The following is a 17,390-nucleotide window of genomic DNA, read 5'->3' on the forward strand; positions in this document are numbered from 1 at the left end:
AAAAATTACAAACTTTGCAGCAGACAGAACTGTTGTCTTCCACTCCACTAAATTCTGACACTTTTTGGAATATCTTACAGTGCAGGAAAATCAAACAGTTATTTCTTTCCTACTTCACTAAGGCAGCAAAATTCCCCTTGATTAAAATTGGGTAGTGTCAATTAAACTAGAAGTAATCATTCCCAGCATGCACTCAATTATGAAGACTACTGCTTAGATTTCAGACCTATACAAGTCTGCTCCAAACAGCTTGGCTTTTGCTGGATGTATGTATTGATCTAATAAAGATTAAATTTCTTCTTAGAAACCTGAAGTCACTTACACATTCTTAGGGAGTGATGTTTAGGAAGACATCTTGGTTTTATCAAAGTATATGCATTTTTCATCATACGCTGAATCCTCTTTACGTCTCAAATTAAACTCTCCTTACCCTCTTGTATTAATTCTTTCACTAATCTACTCATTTGAGAGTGGAGCTGTAGAAAGAGCTGCCTGATAGCCTGGACTTGGAAATCAGGATTTCCATGAGGCAAGACACGACATCATCTTCTTTTCTAAGTGCTCCTTATACCTTCTAAGACTCCCAAAAATTTTTGGTCAAAATTAAATTAAGGTGGAGATTACAAATGTCCTGAACTTTGCATATTTTGTGAAAGCTGGCAGGGGGACTGAAGACTTTCGTGAACATTACACTGAAGGACAAGCAGTTGTCAATCACTTTCAAGAAGCAGCAAGCCATCTGCCACAGGCTCCTTTTTGCTGGATTAAACATGCAGAGCAAATGGAAGGGTCTAGGAGAAATGGAAGAAAGGCAGTGGAAATGATTCAGAGGTTTTTCAGCAAAAAACCTGGGAGAATTTGATGACTCTGTGGAGAGAAGCTTCATATTTTCATCACAGGATCTCTTGTCCTGACTGGTAGTGGCTGCTCTGTGCAGCTGCATTGGCAAGTCCATGTCCCAAACAGTGCATATAGCCCAGAGGGGCTTCTTTGGCTCTGCTCGTGGCAAGAAATATTTTGAAGTCAGTATTTTACAGTCAGATAAATAATGTGTGGCCAGACATGCATTGTAGTCGTTTCTGAATTTCAGTTTGTATTTTGATTGTCAGACCACTGTGTGAGCTTGGAGAACAGCTTGTATTAGGCAGTGTTAATAATTATGCAAGAAGAAGAATCACAGTCAACAGCTATGACTGTGTCTCAGGCAATTGCCTTGTGATACTAAAGAAGAAAGACGTCAGGAAGGTCAAGAGACATTCCCCAAACTCTGATACCTCCAGATTATATTCAACAGGACAATTTATTTATGGCTGTTGATCTTTGTTTAGAGGGCCAATTTTTTACAAAGTGTGGACTTTCCTTTTTATTCATGGTCTCTACTCTTTGGCAAAGCTGAAGCTGGGCACCTGCAACATAACAAGCATAAATTTAAGACAATATTTAGAAGCCTGTATAAAGGTGACCCTGAGACTCTCTCATGACCCATGAATAACAAGTTAGTGTTTGTACCATATTTAATATGAAGATTGTGACCAAGCCATTAACCTTTAGTCACAGGCACTGAGTAAATGTGTCACATCATACAGAAGGCACAGTAAATCTGTGCAAACAGTGCACAGTATGTGGAGTGGCTTCTCAGCTGAAAGCTAAGATAAACAAAGAAATATCTATCCATTTATCTCTATTCCTTCTAAGTTTGGGACTTTATAAAGCATATTTTTAGACTTAAAATGGTTTTTCTTTAATTTTTTTTGGTTGGCAATATTTTATATTTTTAAATTATATAATTACATTTTAACTCATTCTTTTTTCTGCTAATTCTCTATAACTGTAATGGCTATTGCTCAAGTACTGATTGCTGTTGAAAAGCACACTACAGTAGAGCTGAAAATTGAGAATTTAATATGCAAATATTCATTTGAACACCTTGGCCTAGGAAATCTGGTATTATATGGTTTTATGTCCAACTCCCACAGTTTCTTCTCTCTCAGACTGTTATATATATTTACAAACTTTCTGTCCACACTTCTGTTTCTAAACTGAGGTCTGAAGGCAGCCTCAGATCCAGCTTTCTTTTAAACACATAGTGCACTAATTGCATTGACAAGATAATCAGTCAGTTTAGGTACTGCACACTTCTGTGTGAACTATTATTGTAAAAAATTTAGGAAATGTTCTGAAGTATAACACTGAAATTCAGCTGTGCTGTTCTGAGACTTAGTTTTGCACTTCAGACAATGTAGCCAAAGTGTGCTCTTGAAGCCTATAGGCAGCTCTCAAAAATTTCCTTTTTTTGTGTCCAAGTTCCCTCCATGTCAACATTTCAAATGTTTTTTTTGTAAAGTGGAATAATTCATGCATTTCATAAATGTATGAACTCACTTAAATGTGCAAGTTACAATGCTGAATTGCAGGCTTTATAGTTTCCCATGTTGCAGGAACATTGTGTTTCTAATTCACCTTTTTTCAGGAGGCAGACAGATTACTGCTCCTTTTTTGAATCTTTTTGCTTACACTCCCTTTGGGCCACATCTTGCCACTCAGCAACATTTTTTAAACACAAAAGTCTGTGACTTTTACCCATAAAAGGATGGAAAACCTTTGAAAACTGTATTTAGTTCTAGCAAATCTTAAATACATCATCACAGACTAGGTACTTTAACTGGAAAGATGAAGTCAACATGTTTAGAGAGAAAGAAGTTATGTTTGGATGCAGAAGAACACTCCTATGTTTATAGCAGTAAATGAAAGAGGAGCAACCGTCTGGCTCCTCAAATGAGTTCACTGCCTACAACACTTTTCTGAAGGTGTCAGTCTGATTTAAGAGACTTGGAGTTACAGAGAGGATGTTTGTCAGGTTCCAGGGGAAATGTCAGCAGACTCATCTCTGGGTAGAAAAGGCAGTTTCTCCTCCTAGGTAAGATACTACATACAACATCTGCTGCATACATGTTTTACTGTATTTCCTCCATTAGGTCATTCGTAGATGAAACCCAAGAACTATAGAAAGACTTTTGTTTATTAAAGCTGAGCTTTGACTGTCACTACCTCATAAAATCCATAACTCCAAACCAGGCCACTAAATTCATATAAATACTTAAAACAGGATGCATAAAAGCACATACATGAAGTATGAGACACATAAGTTAATTATTAGAAAGAAACCTGTAACTGAGGTAACAAATCCTTGTGATTCTTTCCTTGGACAGGACAGCAGGAAAAAACATTTGTAAAATCCAGGTTCAAAGATCCAGGCAATTAATCTCATGAAGATCTTTCCTTGCTCCTTCTTAGGAAGCAATAGCTTCTTTCTAGCCCTTGCTCAAGTCTGATGTATTTCACAGTTTGCAAAACCATCTTTTCATGCAAGAAGTGAAAACCCCAAGTGCTAGGGTATGAAGATCCAATGATGCAATTCAGTGTTCATTACCATAAATTATTCAAATACATGTTATGTTTCAAGTTGGATTTTACATTACTTTATTCTGTAATTAGCTGTTTGTTATTTTGTAATTGTTATCATTTTATAGTCAAGCTAGTGGCAAATGATCTTATTGCTTAAGTCCTGCATAACAGAAAGTTTAGCATGAAATGTAGGTTCTGTTTCCTATGAAGTACTTGTGAACATAAATCTACCTCATACAATAGGCCTGTGCAAAAACTGGGGTTTGAAAAGAATATTGAGGACCTAAAGTAAATCTGCAGCTAAGAATGCTGTAAAGGCCACATCATGCCTTTGAATCTTCTAAATTCATATCAGATTATACAATCTGAAAATGCAAAAAATAAAAATTCCATACCTCTCATCTAGTATTAATGCTCAGCTGAGAATGCTTGTAAAAGAGAAAGCAGCGTTAGAAGGTCAGCTGTAATACAGAAGGATTAAGTTAAAAAACCAAGATAAACCAGACATCTGGACATTCTAAAGTCATTCTGTAAAACAATAGAAGGTAAAAGAATGACAGAAATGTCATGAGATATACTTGCCTAAATTTCACATTCTACTACCATTTAATATAATCTAAATTCCACAAATTCATTTTGTGGGTTGGAGTTGAGTTAGCAGGGAACAGGAGAAAAAGATTACATTGATGAGGAATCCTCACATTAAATGTACACAATTAAGGAAGACCTAAGCCTGAGGTCAGACAGAACTCATTAAAAATTTTACAAATTGGATCATAACTAAAAATGTACCTTTAATAGACATTCTATTAATAATATTAATAGAATTGTTGTAGATAGGAATATCACAGTTATTCATGGTATCATGAAAAACATGTTTCTTTCATTGTACAACATGACAAGACAAAAAATATCCACTAGGAAACACTAAGTTAAAAATATAAAAATAGGTATATATGGCCAGATATAACACTGACTAGCAACAGAGGTTTATCAAAAGGTAACTGAACATTTGCTGGTTGTGTTAACCCACCATCCAGCAAGGTATGATTTTAGGTTCCTGATCCAAAGATTGAATCTGAATGCAAGCTAGCCATTTATTTTTAATGATTCCTGATGGATTGCTCTTTGTGAATTTGTTTCATTCTTTGCTGAGCTCATGTATACTTTCAGTATTAAAACCTTAAGGTTCATCTGCTTAATTATATTCTATGTGTAAAAACACTCCTTTTCTACTTGTTTTTGACAAGCCTCTTTATTTTTTCATACAATGCTGTCTTCGGAATACTTCAACCTTCTCCATGCAATTAGTAACTTTAGATTTTTCAGTCAAACAATTTTAGTCTGTTTTGGTTTTCCTTGCTTCATGTTATGGATCACATTTTTCAACCTTGTTAATCGTTTTTTGGATCAACAGTACTTAAATGATCATTATCCAATTTTTAATCCAGAAGTGAACAGTCTCTCTTCTCTATTTACAGCTCAATTTCTTTAAGTCTTCAGCAAGTGAAAAGATTTTCCTAAATCCAGATCTTCTGAATTCCCCCTCCTTAAGTAATTCTTTACCTCAAATAATGCTAAGATTCATGGCTAAGTGACATCTCCTTAGGCAAAGAAACAAAACATGTTCTTAATTATATAATTTCTCTGTGTGTTTTTTATTATCTCTGTTTTCTCCTATAATTTGTTTTAAAGCCTAAAAAAATTTCCAGTGTGGAAACATAACTTACACAGAGACAGGAGTGCCTTTTATATTTTTTTTTTTTTTAATGTTAAAATTTGGAAAATTTTTATATCAGTTTCCTTAGAACTCTTCAGAAAAAGCCACCTGACCCTGCAGTTTATCACTCATTTTATCAGTCTGCACTTCATATTCTTCTATTGAACATTTAATTTGAAATGATTCCTTAAATTCAACCCCTGTGAAGATAACTTTCAATGCGGGAACCTCCCTTTAGCTCCTTTGTAGCAAATGCTGGCACAAAGGATTTATTTACGTTTTATGGAGGTTTGGGGCTTTTTTTAGCACCCTCTGCAAGTTTGCTGACTACACCAATCTGTGCAGTGCAGTTGACATGCTGGAGGGAAAGGACGCATCCAGAGGGACCTTGACACACTTGAGAGGTGGGCCTGTGGGAACCTTGTGAAGTTCACCAACACAAAGTGCAAGGTCTGAGTGTGGGCTGGGGCAATCCAAGGCACACCCACAGGCTGGGCTGAGAAGCGATTGAGAGCAGCCCTATGGAGAAGGACTTGATGAAAAGCTCAGTGTGAGGTGGCAGTGTGTGCTCATAGCCCAGAAAGCCAAAAGAATCTTGGGCTGCATCCAAAGAAGTGTGGCCAGCAGGTCGAGGGAGGGGATTCTGCCCCTCTCTTCTGCTCTCAAAAGACCCCACCTGGAACACTCTGCACAGTTCTGGTGCCCCCAATGTAAGAAGGACATGGAGCTGTTGGAGCAAGTCCAGAGGAGGCCATAGAGTTGATAAGAGAACTGGAACACCTCCCCTACGAAGACAGGCTGAGAAAGTTGGGGCTGCTCAGCTTGGAGAAGAGAAGGTTGAGTGAAGACCTCATGGCAACTTTCCAGTGTCTGAAGGGGCCCTATTGGGAAGATGGAGAGGGAACCATAGTGAGAGGACAAGAAGTAATGGTTCAAACTGAAAGAGGGGAAATTTAACTTAGATCTTAGGAGCAAATTCTTGACTGTGAGGGTGGTGAAGCACTGGTATAGCTTGCCCAGGAAGACTGTGGGTGCCCCATCCCTGGTAGTGTTCAAAAACAGGTTGGATAAGGCCTTGAGCAACCAGGTCTACTGAGATCTGTCTGTGCACAGCAGGGGAGTTGGAACTAGATGATCTTTAGGGTCACTTCCAACCCTTAACATTCCAAGATTCTATGAGTTTTTGCTATGACCTTATTTTTGTGTTCATTATCTCAACAAGAAATCCCCAATACAAGCTGGAAAAATTCCTGCATTTGTTCTTTCTGAGGAACTTTCAGTATTTGTTAATGTTTTAAGGAAGTTCTACATCAAAATAATTTTTGTCCTCCCCTATTAGGGCCTTTTGTTTAACTAGAGAGCCTTTATGCTCCTTTAAAATTTTCTCATTTGAACAAGTCTTCCATTTATTTCTGAAGTGTGACTTTTAATTCTAACAGACTCCGTGGTTAATGATGTTAGAATTTTATCATTTTGGTTTTATATGGTTCTATCAGAATCTTTTCTTTTGATAAGTGATATATATTTGCTCAACACTTCCACTGTGATACCTGAAATCTTCATGCCACCTCCACGAATTTTATGCTTTTCCACACTCTTATTCAGGCACTTTTATTCAAACCATATACTTTTTTTTTTTCTTCCAATAGCGCTGTTGAATTTTTATACTAATGTTAAAGAAAATTTTTTTGTGATTATGTCTTGAATTTTGTTCTACCTATTGTTCAGGACTTTATCAAAGGTAAGTAGCTTTTCTGTTGTAGCTTTTTGAAGTAACTGTTCTAAGAAACTCTTGTTTATGTTGTTAAAATCATTCTCTGTAACACACTCCATTGTGATGAGTATACCACCTGTGCATAGCATAAATGAAACTTCCTGCTATTAGTCATGTTTCTGCTCTTCAAGCACACAGATTTCCTTTAAGGTACTGTAAGTATTGCCCCTATTATGATTGGGTTATCCTGGCTAATACTGTAGGCTAATACCACATTCATTCTCCTTACGTCTGAGAATTCAATCCTGGCAATTCAGTTGGTAAAGAATCTGTAGTTATGATGTTACTCAGATTTGTTTTCTCTAAGGTGTAATATCTCTTTGACATCAATAATATTTATCATTTGATCAAAAGGTTTAAAAGGACCAGTCAGATATAATAAGGAATTATAATGGATGAAGCTGAGGATTAAAGCTGATCTGAAATTTTATGGTCTGACTTCTAATACAAACTTCAATTTTTTGTCATTTATTTCGTTTATTAGAATGTTAAAAGAACTGTTTCTTAAAAGAACTCAATTTCTAAACTTCTGACTAGATTCAGGTGGAAAAAGGTAAAATGCTTACTCACAAGAATCAAGACAAGCATGCAAAACTGGCTATCCTGAGCCTTGCTGCATCTAATAAATCTCACCATACCTACTTCAGACCCAAGTGACACGCACTGGTGTTCTATAACTCACATATGTCTTCATTTCATTTTTGCTGTTCTATTGCACCCCACTATACAACCCAAAAAAACCCTAAATGTCAGAAGATGGAAGTACATGAAAATTGGTTCGTTCTTTGGTCTTTCTAGGGTTTGATTCCTAGATACTCTACTGACTCCCTATGCCTTTTCCCCTTGCCTCTCTTTCAGGCCTTTGAATCAGACTCTATATATATGAGGTAGAGAGAGCAGGAAGCTGCCTAGAGACTGTAATAAATAGCATGAGTCACAAGGACTGTCAACTTAACACCCTACATTTTTGGAGACGGTTTTGGAGGTTGGCCTAATAGGATTACCTACTTATTACTGTAAAAGAAAGTAGTGGCAATATTTACTTGGGCAAAATTAATTTCTGTTCTTTTTTTTGTATATGACTCATCTAGGTATTAATATTATTCATCTGCTCATTTCTGCAGGTGATCTATTTTACAAAACATTTAATACATCAATATGCATTAAGGAAAATGCTTCTGTAATTTATTCCTACCAGGAAAAACAATCCTACTTAGTCATTGTCCTAGATTTTTTCTAGACATTTTGAAAAACTGTGAATTGTAAAATGTTCCTAAGTCAGAATTTAGTCTACCTTGTATTCATTTGGTACTAAGGAGATCATAAATTTTGTTTCTTGACTAGAAAATCCAGGAGGAAAATAGATGGTGGCAGATCTAGAAGGAATTAATGAGTCAGCATAGTTGAATGGTACAGGGACTCCATGAATAGAACCAGGAAAGGTCAAGATTGCCTCGAAACACAAAAAGTCATGTTTTTGAAAGGAGAATTGGTGGTAATATGAAGCATGTGCCCTGGTCACTAAATCTACTGTGGGTGATGCTGACAGTCTAATGCTATTTAAAATGTAATATTTAACACAGGCACAGAGGAGTATCAAGACTGCTCTTTACGTATTTCCTTGGAATCGATTGTAATGTGGTTGTTCTTGTAAGCTCTGCCCAGAACCTTTTTCACTGTAATAAATCAAAATAAATTTATAAGGTATCATGAGGTTAATTTCCGCTAATAATATGACATTAACGTGACACAATTCATTTTTTACATGAACTCTAAATCAGCAAATTTTTAAGTATGGTTCTGTGTATATGCCCATTCAGGAAAATTCTTCAGCAAATGCTTAGCCATAAATATGCAGTACAAGCCTTTATAGCAGTAGGAAGTGAATATATGCCATATGCTTTCCTAAAAGGACTGAATTTCCAAATTTGACCCTGTAACATATTACTCAAGATAAATAAGTATCTGGTTCATAGATATCTGTTGGAGTGAAAGCTCCTCTGGACTCAGGCCCAGAGGGAAGCAAAAGCACAGGGGTTGAATTAAAACCTTTGGACAAGCTAAGATACATGGAGCCACACCAAAGTGAAATAGAAATATAGATTTTAAACTTTTAGTAGAAATATATGCTAAGTGCCTTAAACATTAAAAAGTTGTAGCAGAAATCTTAAACACAGTTCTTGCTGCAGCAGAGTTACCTTTTCACAGAATTCTTTACTTTAAACAAAATATAGATAGAATTATACTGTTCACATTTTTTAGATAGAGTGTTCACATAAACAATAAAAACTGATAGAAACTGTATATGCAAATCTGTGTAATACCTATGTAACACTTGTGTAAGACTTACAATTGTTAGAATTAGATCAGGATAGGTTAAGAAAAGGTAAACTAGAATCGTGTGTTAATCTTATTGGTCAGTTAGCAAATATAATCCACAATTCTGTAAGAAAAAACATATGGAGCATATAGAGCATATAGAAGAAGAAGAAGCTGGTTTTGCCTGCTGTTGCTGTTTCTGCTTGCCTTTATCATGTAACCCCCTTGAACTCTGCATTCAAGAAAGCTGTGAGACTATGAAATAAAGAACTTAGCAGAACAACAGCCTCCTCTGCTCTCTTACCCTGGTCTGAGAAGGAAGGGTACCCTGTCAAAAGCTCAACAGTTATCTATTTTAAAAATATCAGCGTCAACAAGTAGTAAGTGGAGAAGTGAAGTTCCTCTGCAAGTATAAGGTTTATTTTAAAAATGCATTGTTAGGAAAAAAACCCCAAATTTTACTTTATTATTTCCCTGTTATGAAGTGTTCCAAATCCTGTGATATTTAATTTTCTCTTAAGGCACATTAATCCAAACCCAAGAATTATAGCAATTAATCTTAACTTTTGCTCATCTGAAACCAAGAAATTAAATACCTAATCTTTCTCTAATGTAATTTTAGTAATCAGTCCTTTTCTGTACAGGGTTTTTTTTTTTTTTTTGCTAGAGACACCCAGGGACCAAGTGAGGCTGTTTTTCTAAGCCTCAGGGTGAGAAGGCTGCTCTCTGCTGTTTGCATGTCTGGGCAGACCCTCTTCCTGCCTAGACCCTGGCAGGTTTCTGCATGGGAAGGCTCTGAAGACTGCCTTCAGCCTTGGCTTTCACCTTCAGGCAACCTCAGATCTTGATAAAGCTGTGGAGTGTTTGGCACCTTTAGGTACAATTAGAAGCAAACAGGCTTACTCTTTGTACACTCTGTAAAAGCATCAGCACCAAGGACAACGCCCAGCTTGTGTTACTATGTTCTCAAGGACAAGAAGCTGGCAAGATCCCAGCTAGTGACCAGCTACTCAGGTCAGCAGCACCAGTACACGAACGCTGTAGCTTTTGAAAATGCTTACAAGTCAAAAAATTAAAAGTGAGATTTTGAGAATTCACGTTTATGTGCTAAAGTACAGTAGCACAAAGAGAAGACAGCTCCTTGGAGAAAGAAATCAGCTTTGACAGTAAGAAGTGTATTCTCCATTTAATATTTAACAGTTATGATGGAGAACACAACAAACTGAGGAAAGGTGCATGACTACTTGAGAGGCTATAATTTTCCAAGATTAAGTTTTTTGGTAGCAATACTGACTTTAAATGTTCCTGCCATCAGTGTCTCCCTTTCAGCTATATTGACACTATGAACTTGATTTGAGAAGTGATATGGCTAAAACTAAACAGGAAAAGTAACCTTTTGACTGAAAATTTTCATGCCAGAAATTTTCTCTTCCTTAGTCCAGGTCAGAGAAGGAATCCAGTTTCTGCATACCAAGGGAGCACAGAACTGTCATCTATAGTACATCAAGGGCAAAATGTAGAAGGATTCACACTGTAAAAAACCACCAATACTGTACCTTAGACTCCCAGTGTAGATGCACTCAGAACGGCTGAGCTTGATTCTCTGTCAGATCTCTCCAAACTCATTCAAATCCAACTGGCTTCCTGTGAGCAGAGATCCTTTACCCCAATTATTATTTTGGTCAATGAAGAAATTAATGCATGAGATACCCCAATGTGTTCTATTACTAAATGGTTAATAGGTATACTGACTGTAAGGCTCTGTGTTAGTCTATAGTTACCTGATACCCCATGAGACAAAAACATCATGAAAATAAGAGTTTGCATTACATATTAGAAATTGCTTACTGGCAGTAAAGTAAATCTGTTAAAGTTATATTCTCCTATATTTAGTGTTTTATATATTCAATATGCATTTCATCTTAAATGCCTTATAACACATAAACCATGGAAAGAGCAAGTTATGGCAGTGCCAGCACTGATTCTTTTTCATTTAAGATTGAAACAGTACAATAATTTCAGGGAATGCAGTACTAAACAATGTTATGTGAAGGACATCTGAATTCCAAGAATACTGCTTGTGAAAAATCCATCCCTGTCACTTCTGTCAAATTGCTGACTTGATCTGTTGGCTTGAATTTGGGACAGATCACAGTATGAGCAAAGAGAGAACAGCTCCATCAATGAACAAGCAGAAGAGGAATTAAGGCTTAAAACCTTCAAGTTAAAAAAAAAAGAAAGAAAGTTTTAAAAGACACCTTGAAAATGCAGTCCCCGTTGAGTGTCTAAGGTGCTTTCTGCTGAGTGACTGGAGAAGTGGGAGAGGAGGAGACCAAAACAATGATCTAGAAGATGGCATTTGTGATCTGATACTCTGTTGTTCTTACAACCTTAAATAAAGTTTAGGAGATCCAGCTGCACTGGGAAATATTAACCAGTTACTGAAATTTTATATTGCAAGATGGTAAGCAATCTTATTGCAGAACAGTGGTAGGAAAATGTCAGCCAGGAGGAGATGGAGCCACCTGGCTCCCATCCTGGGTCCAAGGAAATGAAAATTTTCCCCATTCAGAAATTGAATTCAACTGTGTTGGTGAACTGAAAATGTTTTCTAACAGCGCTGTTAATATTATTGCTAAAATCCCTCTAAAAACTTAAAAATTAAGCAATTTTTAGGAACTTCAGAATAGTAGCAAGAATAGCACCACCTCTTAGTAAGGTTACTCAGCCCTTTTCATTCCGTCTTCTAAGGTGTTTGGGCTGTTAGTGCTGCAGTGCAATGGCAGGCTTTTTTTGGTCTGAATCATGTTTTATGTTAACATCAAAATGTTTCTACATAAATCAGTTTTAATCTTTACTCCTAAAAGAACATAAATTTGGAGGGTAAGGTATCTAAAACAAAGAAACTAAATACAGATGCCTGAAAATAGACATGAAAGAACTACTCTGCATTTTATAACTTAAGTTCAGACTTAGCACCAGAACAAAGGGTTTAGCTCTTATGAAATGGAAAATTACATGCTTTGCATAGCAGGAATCACCTGTAAACAATTTGGCTTTTTGCCACAATTTGACTTTTCATGAATATTTTTGATACTAAATTTCATGCTCCAAAGAGCAAAAAATTACTTTTTGCAGAATAGTTTTTTATTAGCTATTTTTTGTATGTGATCTCTGATCCAAATCAATACATTCATAAGGTCTTTTAGTGTTTGCAAGAATATAAACAACTGATTGATGAACATGCCAGTCATGTGATGCCAAAAAATTTGAGTAAATGGAAGATAGGAAATATCATGATTTATAACTTGGAAATAATACTTTTCACTTATTATTTTCTCTCAGTGTGCAATACCCTTGCAATCAGAAATATTGACTGAAAAATCAGACTGAAAAACTGGTTTCTTTTTAAGCTGTTATGGGCTATTATGGGTCTGGACTAGGGGAGTAATCCATAATGGACAACCTAGGGATATGAGTTCTTTGATCAGAGTAGTGTACCTGAGTGAGGTGAGCAGAGTGGGTCAGGTGATTGTGACAGACTCCACCAACAATCCAGTAACCATCAGTGAAATGTGAGATGGCAGGTGTAGGATCATCAATCTCAGGCAACAAGCCAGACCCACCTACCACTGCTACAAGCAGGGCCCTGAGACCATACCTAGAACTCGGTGTTCTTCAATCCTACTCCACCACCTCAGTCCCCTGCAGCCAGCAACCCATCCTGTGCAGCTAGCAGAAAACCACAGGTCCAGGTGGTTTGGGGACAGTGCTGGATCTGCTTCCAAGCTGAAGAATGGATGGTACTCATAGTCTCAAGGTTCTTGACGTAGGACAAAATGAAGCCTAAACTATACCCAGAAGACAACACAGCTACTCTGTATTGGCAGAGCTGAGACTTAACTCACATTCAAGTGTCCACCGGTGCTGCCAGTTGTTTAGTCTTCAATCACAAAGCTGCTACTGCCAAAATAGGGGGAGCAGTACAAGAGTTGTTATGAAATCTTACGCTGGGAGGTGTCTGGAACCCTTCACTGCCCTTAGCTCCCACTGGAAGCTAAAAGAAATTTACCACTTTTGAAGAAAATACTGCACAACCTCCTGCCTTTCACGAGACAAAGAACTATATGGAGATAAAAAGGCATTTTCCGTCCAAAACTGGAACAGGTAGGAAAGAAGCTTCTGCTTTAGTTAACCAGGTTAATGCCACTTCTTGTTCTCTGCTGCACTGCCAGGGGTTTCACACGCAACAGAGTAGCACATTGTGAGTCAGGTGAATATAAGTGTAACTGGTTACTGACAGTCCATAAGTAAGTCCAGCTGGATACTGCAGGATGACTGAAGAGCATGCACCATGTAGTAGCCTATTAATACTGCAGGCCATGAGGGAAGGGCAGTGGAGGAAGCATTTTAAGAGTCCTCTGTGTTTTCCTGCTCCTGAGCCTTGCAGTATCTAAATTCATCTTTGGTGTGATCTCAAATCTCCTTGCAGTTTCTTTGATCTTTTTGAGGTTGCTCACAAGCCACAGGATAATAGTTCAAATCAAAACTTCTTTCTCTTTTTTCCATCTGCCTTCTTTAGGCGAATCTTCCTTACAAAACTCAGGCTATCCCCAAACTACATGTGACTGGAGCCATAGGTAACATCTGCATTGGTTTCCTTGGCAAATATTAAATAGTTCCAGAGCAAACAAACAGACAAAAACAATTTAAAAATAAAATTTAAAAAAATAAAGGACTAATGAAAAATGAAAGTACTTTGTTCTTCCTAGAATGGAAAAAAGGAAGATGATTTGGAGATAGGTAGAAAAGAGGGAACAGAGCCAAAACTGTTGCTTCGCAGGCCTTGCAGGCAGTCCACAGTTAGAGATGCAAACAAGAGCTGTGATCCAGCTCTTCAGTCCTAGCTACTGTTCATGTAAGATTATAATGTTTGCAAACACAACACAAACTTAGAAACTATGTGGGAAATAAGGTTGGTACTTACACCCAGAAGGAATCACAAGCTTCTCACTGATAGCTCAAGAGCAGAAATAGAAGCAAAATTTCCTATGGATTTGTCATTCGGCTCCAGTTAACAGTATGACAGCATGTTAGTAATGGCTGCTTTGCTCATTTCTGCCAAGGGAATTCCACAATCTGTTCTACATGGGTCTCAGAGTCCTCCAGGTTAATCTAATGTATGATCTCCAGCCTGAAAAGCTTAAATACTCACAGCTCTTCTCCCCAAGAAACAAACATATAATCAAATCTTATGCTTCAGGGAATAAGCTGATGGCTGCAGGCTCAGCAAGGAATACTTCTGTTTTATGGCTTTGCACAAATTGTGGGGTTTGCCTTTCCTCTGAAGCATGACGCATTAGCTACTGCTGGATGCAGAATACCCGGCTTAATAAAGCAATGTTCAGAGCTAGCTAGCAGAGTCTGTGCTTTTATGTTTTTGTCAGCAGCACTCTGGTTTTTTCCCGCAGAATTTTGAGGCAAGGGAAAACTAATAATTGGCAGCACTGTTTGCAGTGGTATGTCTGAGAGCAGATGCATCAAAAATTACATTCCCTGTAAAGCAAACGTGACTGATTATCTGTGGATCATACCTATGCTTGGGATCTCCTTCAGGATCAGAGGGTGTGCTGCATGTAAATAGAAGTACAGCTTTCATGAAATTAGCAGATCTCAAATGAACAGATCTCTCAGAGCATTTTATAGCTCTCCCATTACTATTTTATGGGCCAGAAACCAGCTTGTCCTTATAGCACAGAAGTAATGCAGTTGCTGTTTGGCTTGCAGACATCTGACACAGTACAAGTGAATGCAAAAGGCTTTTCCATGGGAATAGAAATGCAGTTGTAAAAATACCTGCTGCACAGGTGGGCTCTCCTGAGTGAGGCAGCCTGCCCTCTTTGTCTCACAATTGATTCTCAGAAGATAGCAATTCTGACTCATTTCCACAACATTAGGTTTCATTCCACCTTTACCCTTTCTCTATAAATTCTGCACAGTGTCAGGACAAAATGTGAAGCCCAGAAAAGACACTGCAGCTAAATTATCTCAAGCAAGGGAAAAGCCTTGAATATTTTACAGGACTGAGTGGCCCTGCAGATTGTGTTAGTCATAAACAAGCACAATGTGAACTCACATCTGGGTTCTCAGCTTCTAAATATACTGAAACTGCCAAGGCAACAGATGAGATTTTCCCATCAATAGCCATTGTGCAGACACTTATTCTGTGATCAGTTTTAGACCAAGAAGAAGTAATATGGCCTTGTCACAAGTAAGGCTTGCGATTAGAAATAAACAGCCTCCATTTTATGCCAATCTTCTTAAAGAAGCATGGCCACTTAAGCTGACAGCAGTAACAAAAGAGCAGAGAAATGAGTTGACCTGCAGGTTCATTTAATAGTTGAGTAAATACAGGGGTGGCTTTTTGGTAGAAAGCCAAGTTTGGTAAAAGAAAACTGCAACTGAGCATGTTCAAACTATCTCTTCAGCTGCTTTTAAACAGATTCTTCTTTTAAATTCTAAATGTTTGGTGTAGTTAATTAATCTTCTAGTTCCCTTTCAGTTGGCATCTTTGGAAGTGGAACTAAGAACAAAAAATCTCCTGGAAACTACTATGAGCCCCTCAGAACATTATCTGATGATCTTCACTCTCTCTAGGTGATTACTAGGGAACCTCCAAAACTACAGTTTCAAAGGAGAGATATGGCACCATAGCACATCTCTGCAACAGCCACAACAGCCATCAGGAACCTTAGCTCAGGGAGTGCTTTATCAGGAAGATGATTACCTTGCATTTCCCCTGTCTAGTTCTTTTATTCATCGGATGCCTCTCATAGCACAGTTGATGCTGGAAGTTGTACAGGTGAGGTTCCCAAGGCAGACCTGAGCAGCACCAGCCATGGAGCAGCTCCGACACTGCAGTGGAGCTCTGCAGTATGCAGGGAAGAGAGGTCATAACAATGGCTAAGAGAAACATCGGAGTAAGTTGGCAAAAGACACAGCTGAGAGCAAAACGCAATGGACAATCCAAAGTGCCTCGTAAGTGCAGCATAAGAGTAAGAAAATGTAAAAGAATTAAAAAATATAGCTTCTAATCTCCCAGTTTGTAGTGGGAGAGAAGCAGGTGGAATTAAGACAGCAACACGCAGAGGATGGAATGCAATTCCAATAGCAGGACCCAGGACATGAAAAACAAAACCAAATGATTTATGGTTCTGATTCCCAAGTGATAAGAATGAACATAATAAAAGTAGAATAGTAAAACTAGTTAGACAGTAGAACAAATCACCTTGATACCAATTTGTAAAATAAATAACTTTTTCAATAAAAATTGAAACTGGAAAAAAAGTGCATTTTCACACATAGCTCAGAGATCACATAAATGCCAAGTGACATGACAGTTGCTGAAATAAATGCTCTTTTTATGAACAGCAGAGCAGTAAAGCAGGCAAAATAGATGCATAAAATGGGTAAATTTCCAGTGTATTAGTTATTGCTGCCTCTGAGCTGCAGTAAATTACAAACTCATTTTTAACTTTTTTTGTGTTCATGAATACATTTTTGGGACTGGTTTTCCACCCCCTTCTTTCAAAATTCCATTTTTCAGAGATTTATATTCTTCTTTAAAGTCTATAAATAAGAAGTATCCAGGTCCTTTCCATGGGAAGGAAGAGGACTGAAAACTCAGAACAAACTATTTATTATACATTTCTGAACTTTCATTGCATAAATTCTGCTATCTGTGAACACACTGCTTCCATAAAATTTGGTTTTGTCTGGATATTTTTCCCCTTACAAATGAAATCTAAAATAAGTTTAAAAAAAAGTCATGGACCTATCCACCCTGTGGTTTTCTCCTTCATTTTTTGTTTCTTGTTTATACTACAAAATCACAGTATGTTGTCTTTATTTACTGCTCAGTATACCTATAAATAAAAGATGTAAGATTATCCAGACAGAATAGAATGGAGTAAAAAAGACAAAAGATTTATTTGAAATACAAGTTGGGTGTTCCCAGCTGAAAGGAGAAAACTAGTCAGTGACTCTGAAAGTGAATAAACTAAGTGCCACAGAGAAAATGTTAAACTCTGACTCTAATTGCATCCTCTACTATCCCTCTCAAAAATAAAACAACAAACCTACACCTTGAAAAAAGATGATTAAAGTTAAGGA

The sequence above is a fragment of the Coloeus monedula genome, assembly GCF_965178545.1.
Source record: "Coloeus monedula genome assembly, chromosome: 1".
Lineage (NCBI taxonomy): Eukaryota > Metazoa > Chordata > Aves > Passeriformes > Corvidae > Coloeus > Coloeus monedula.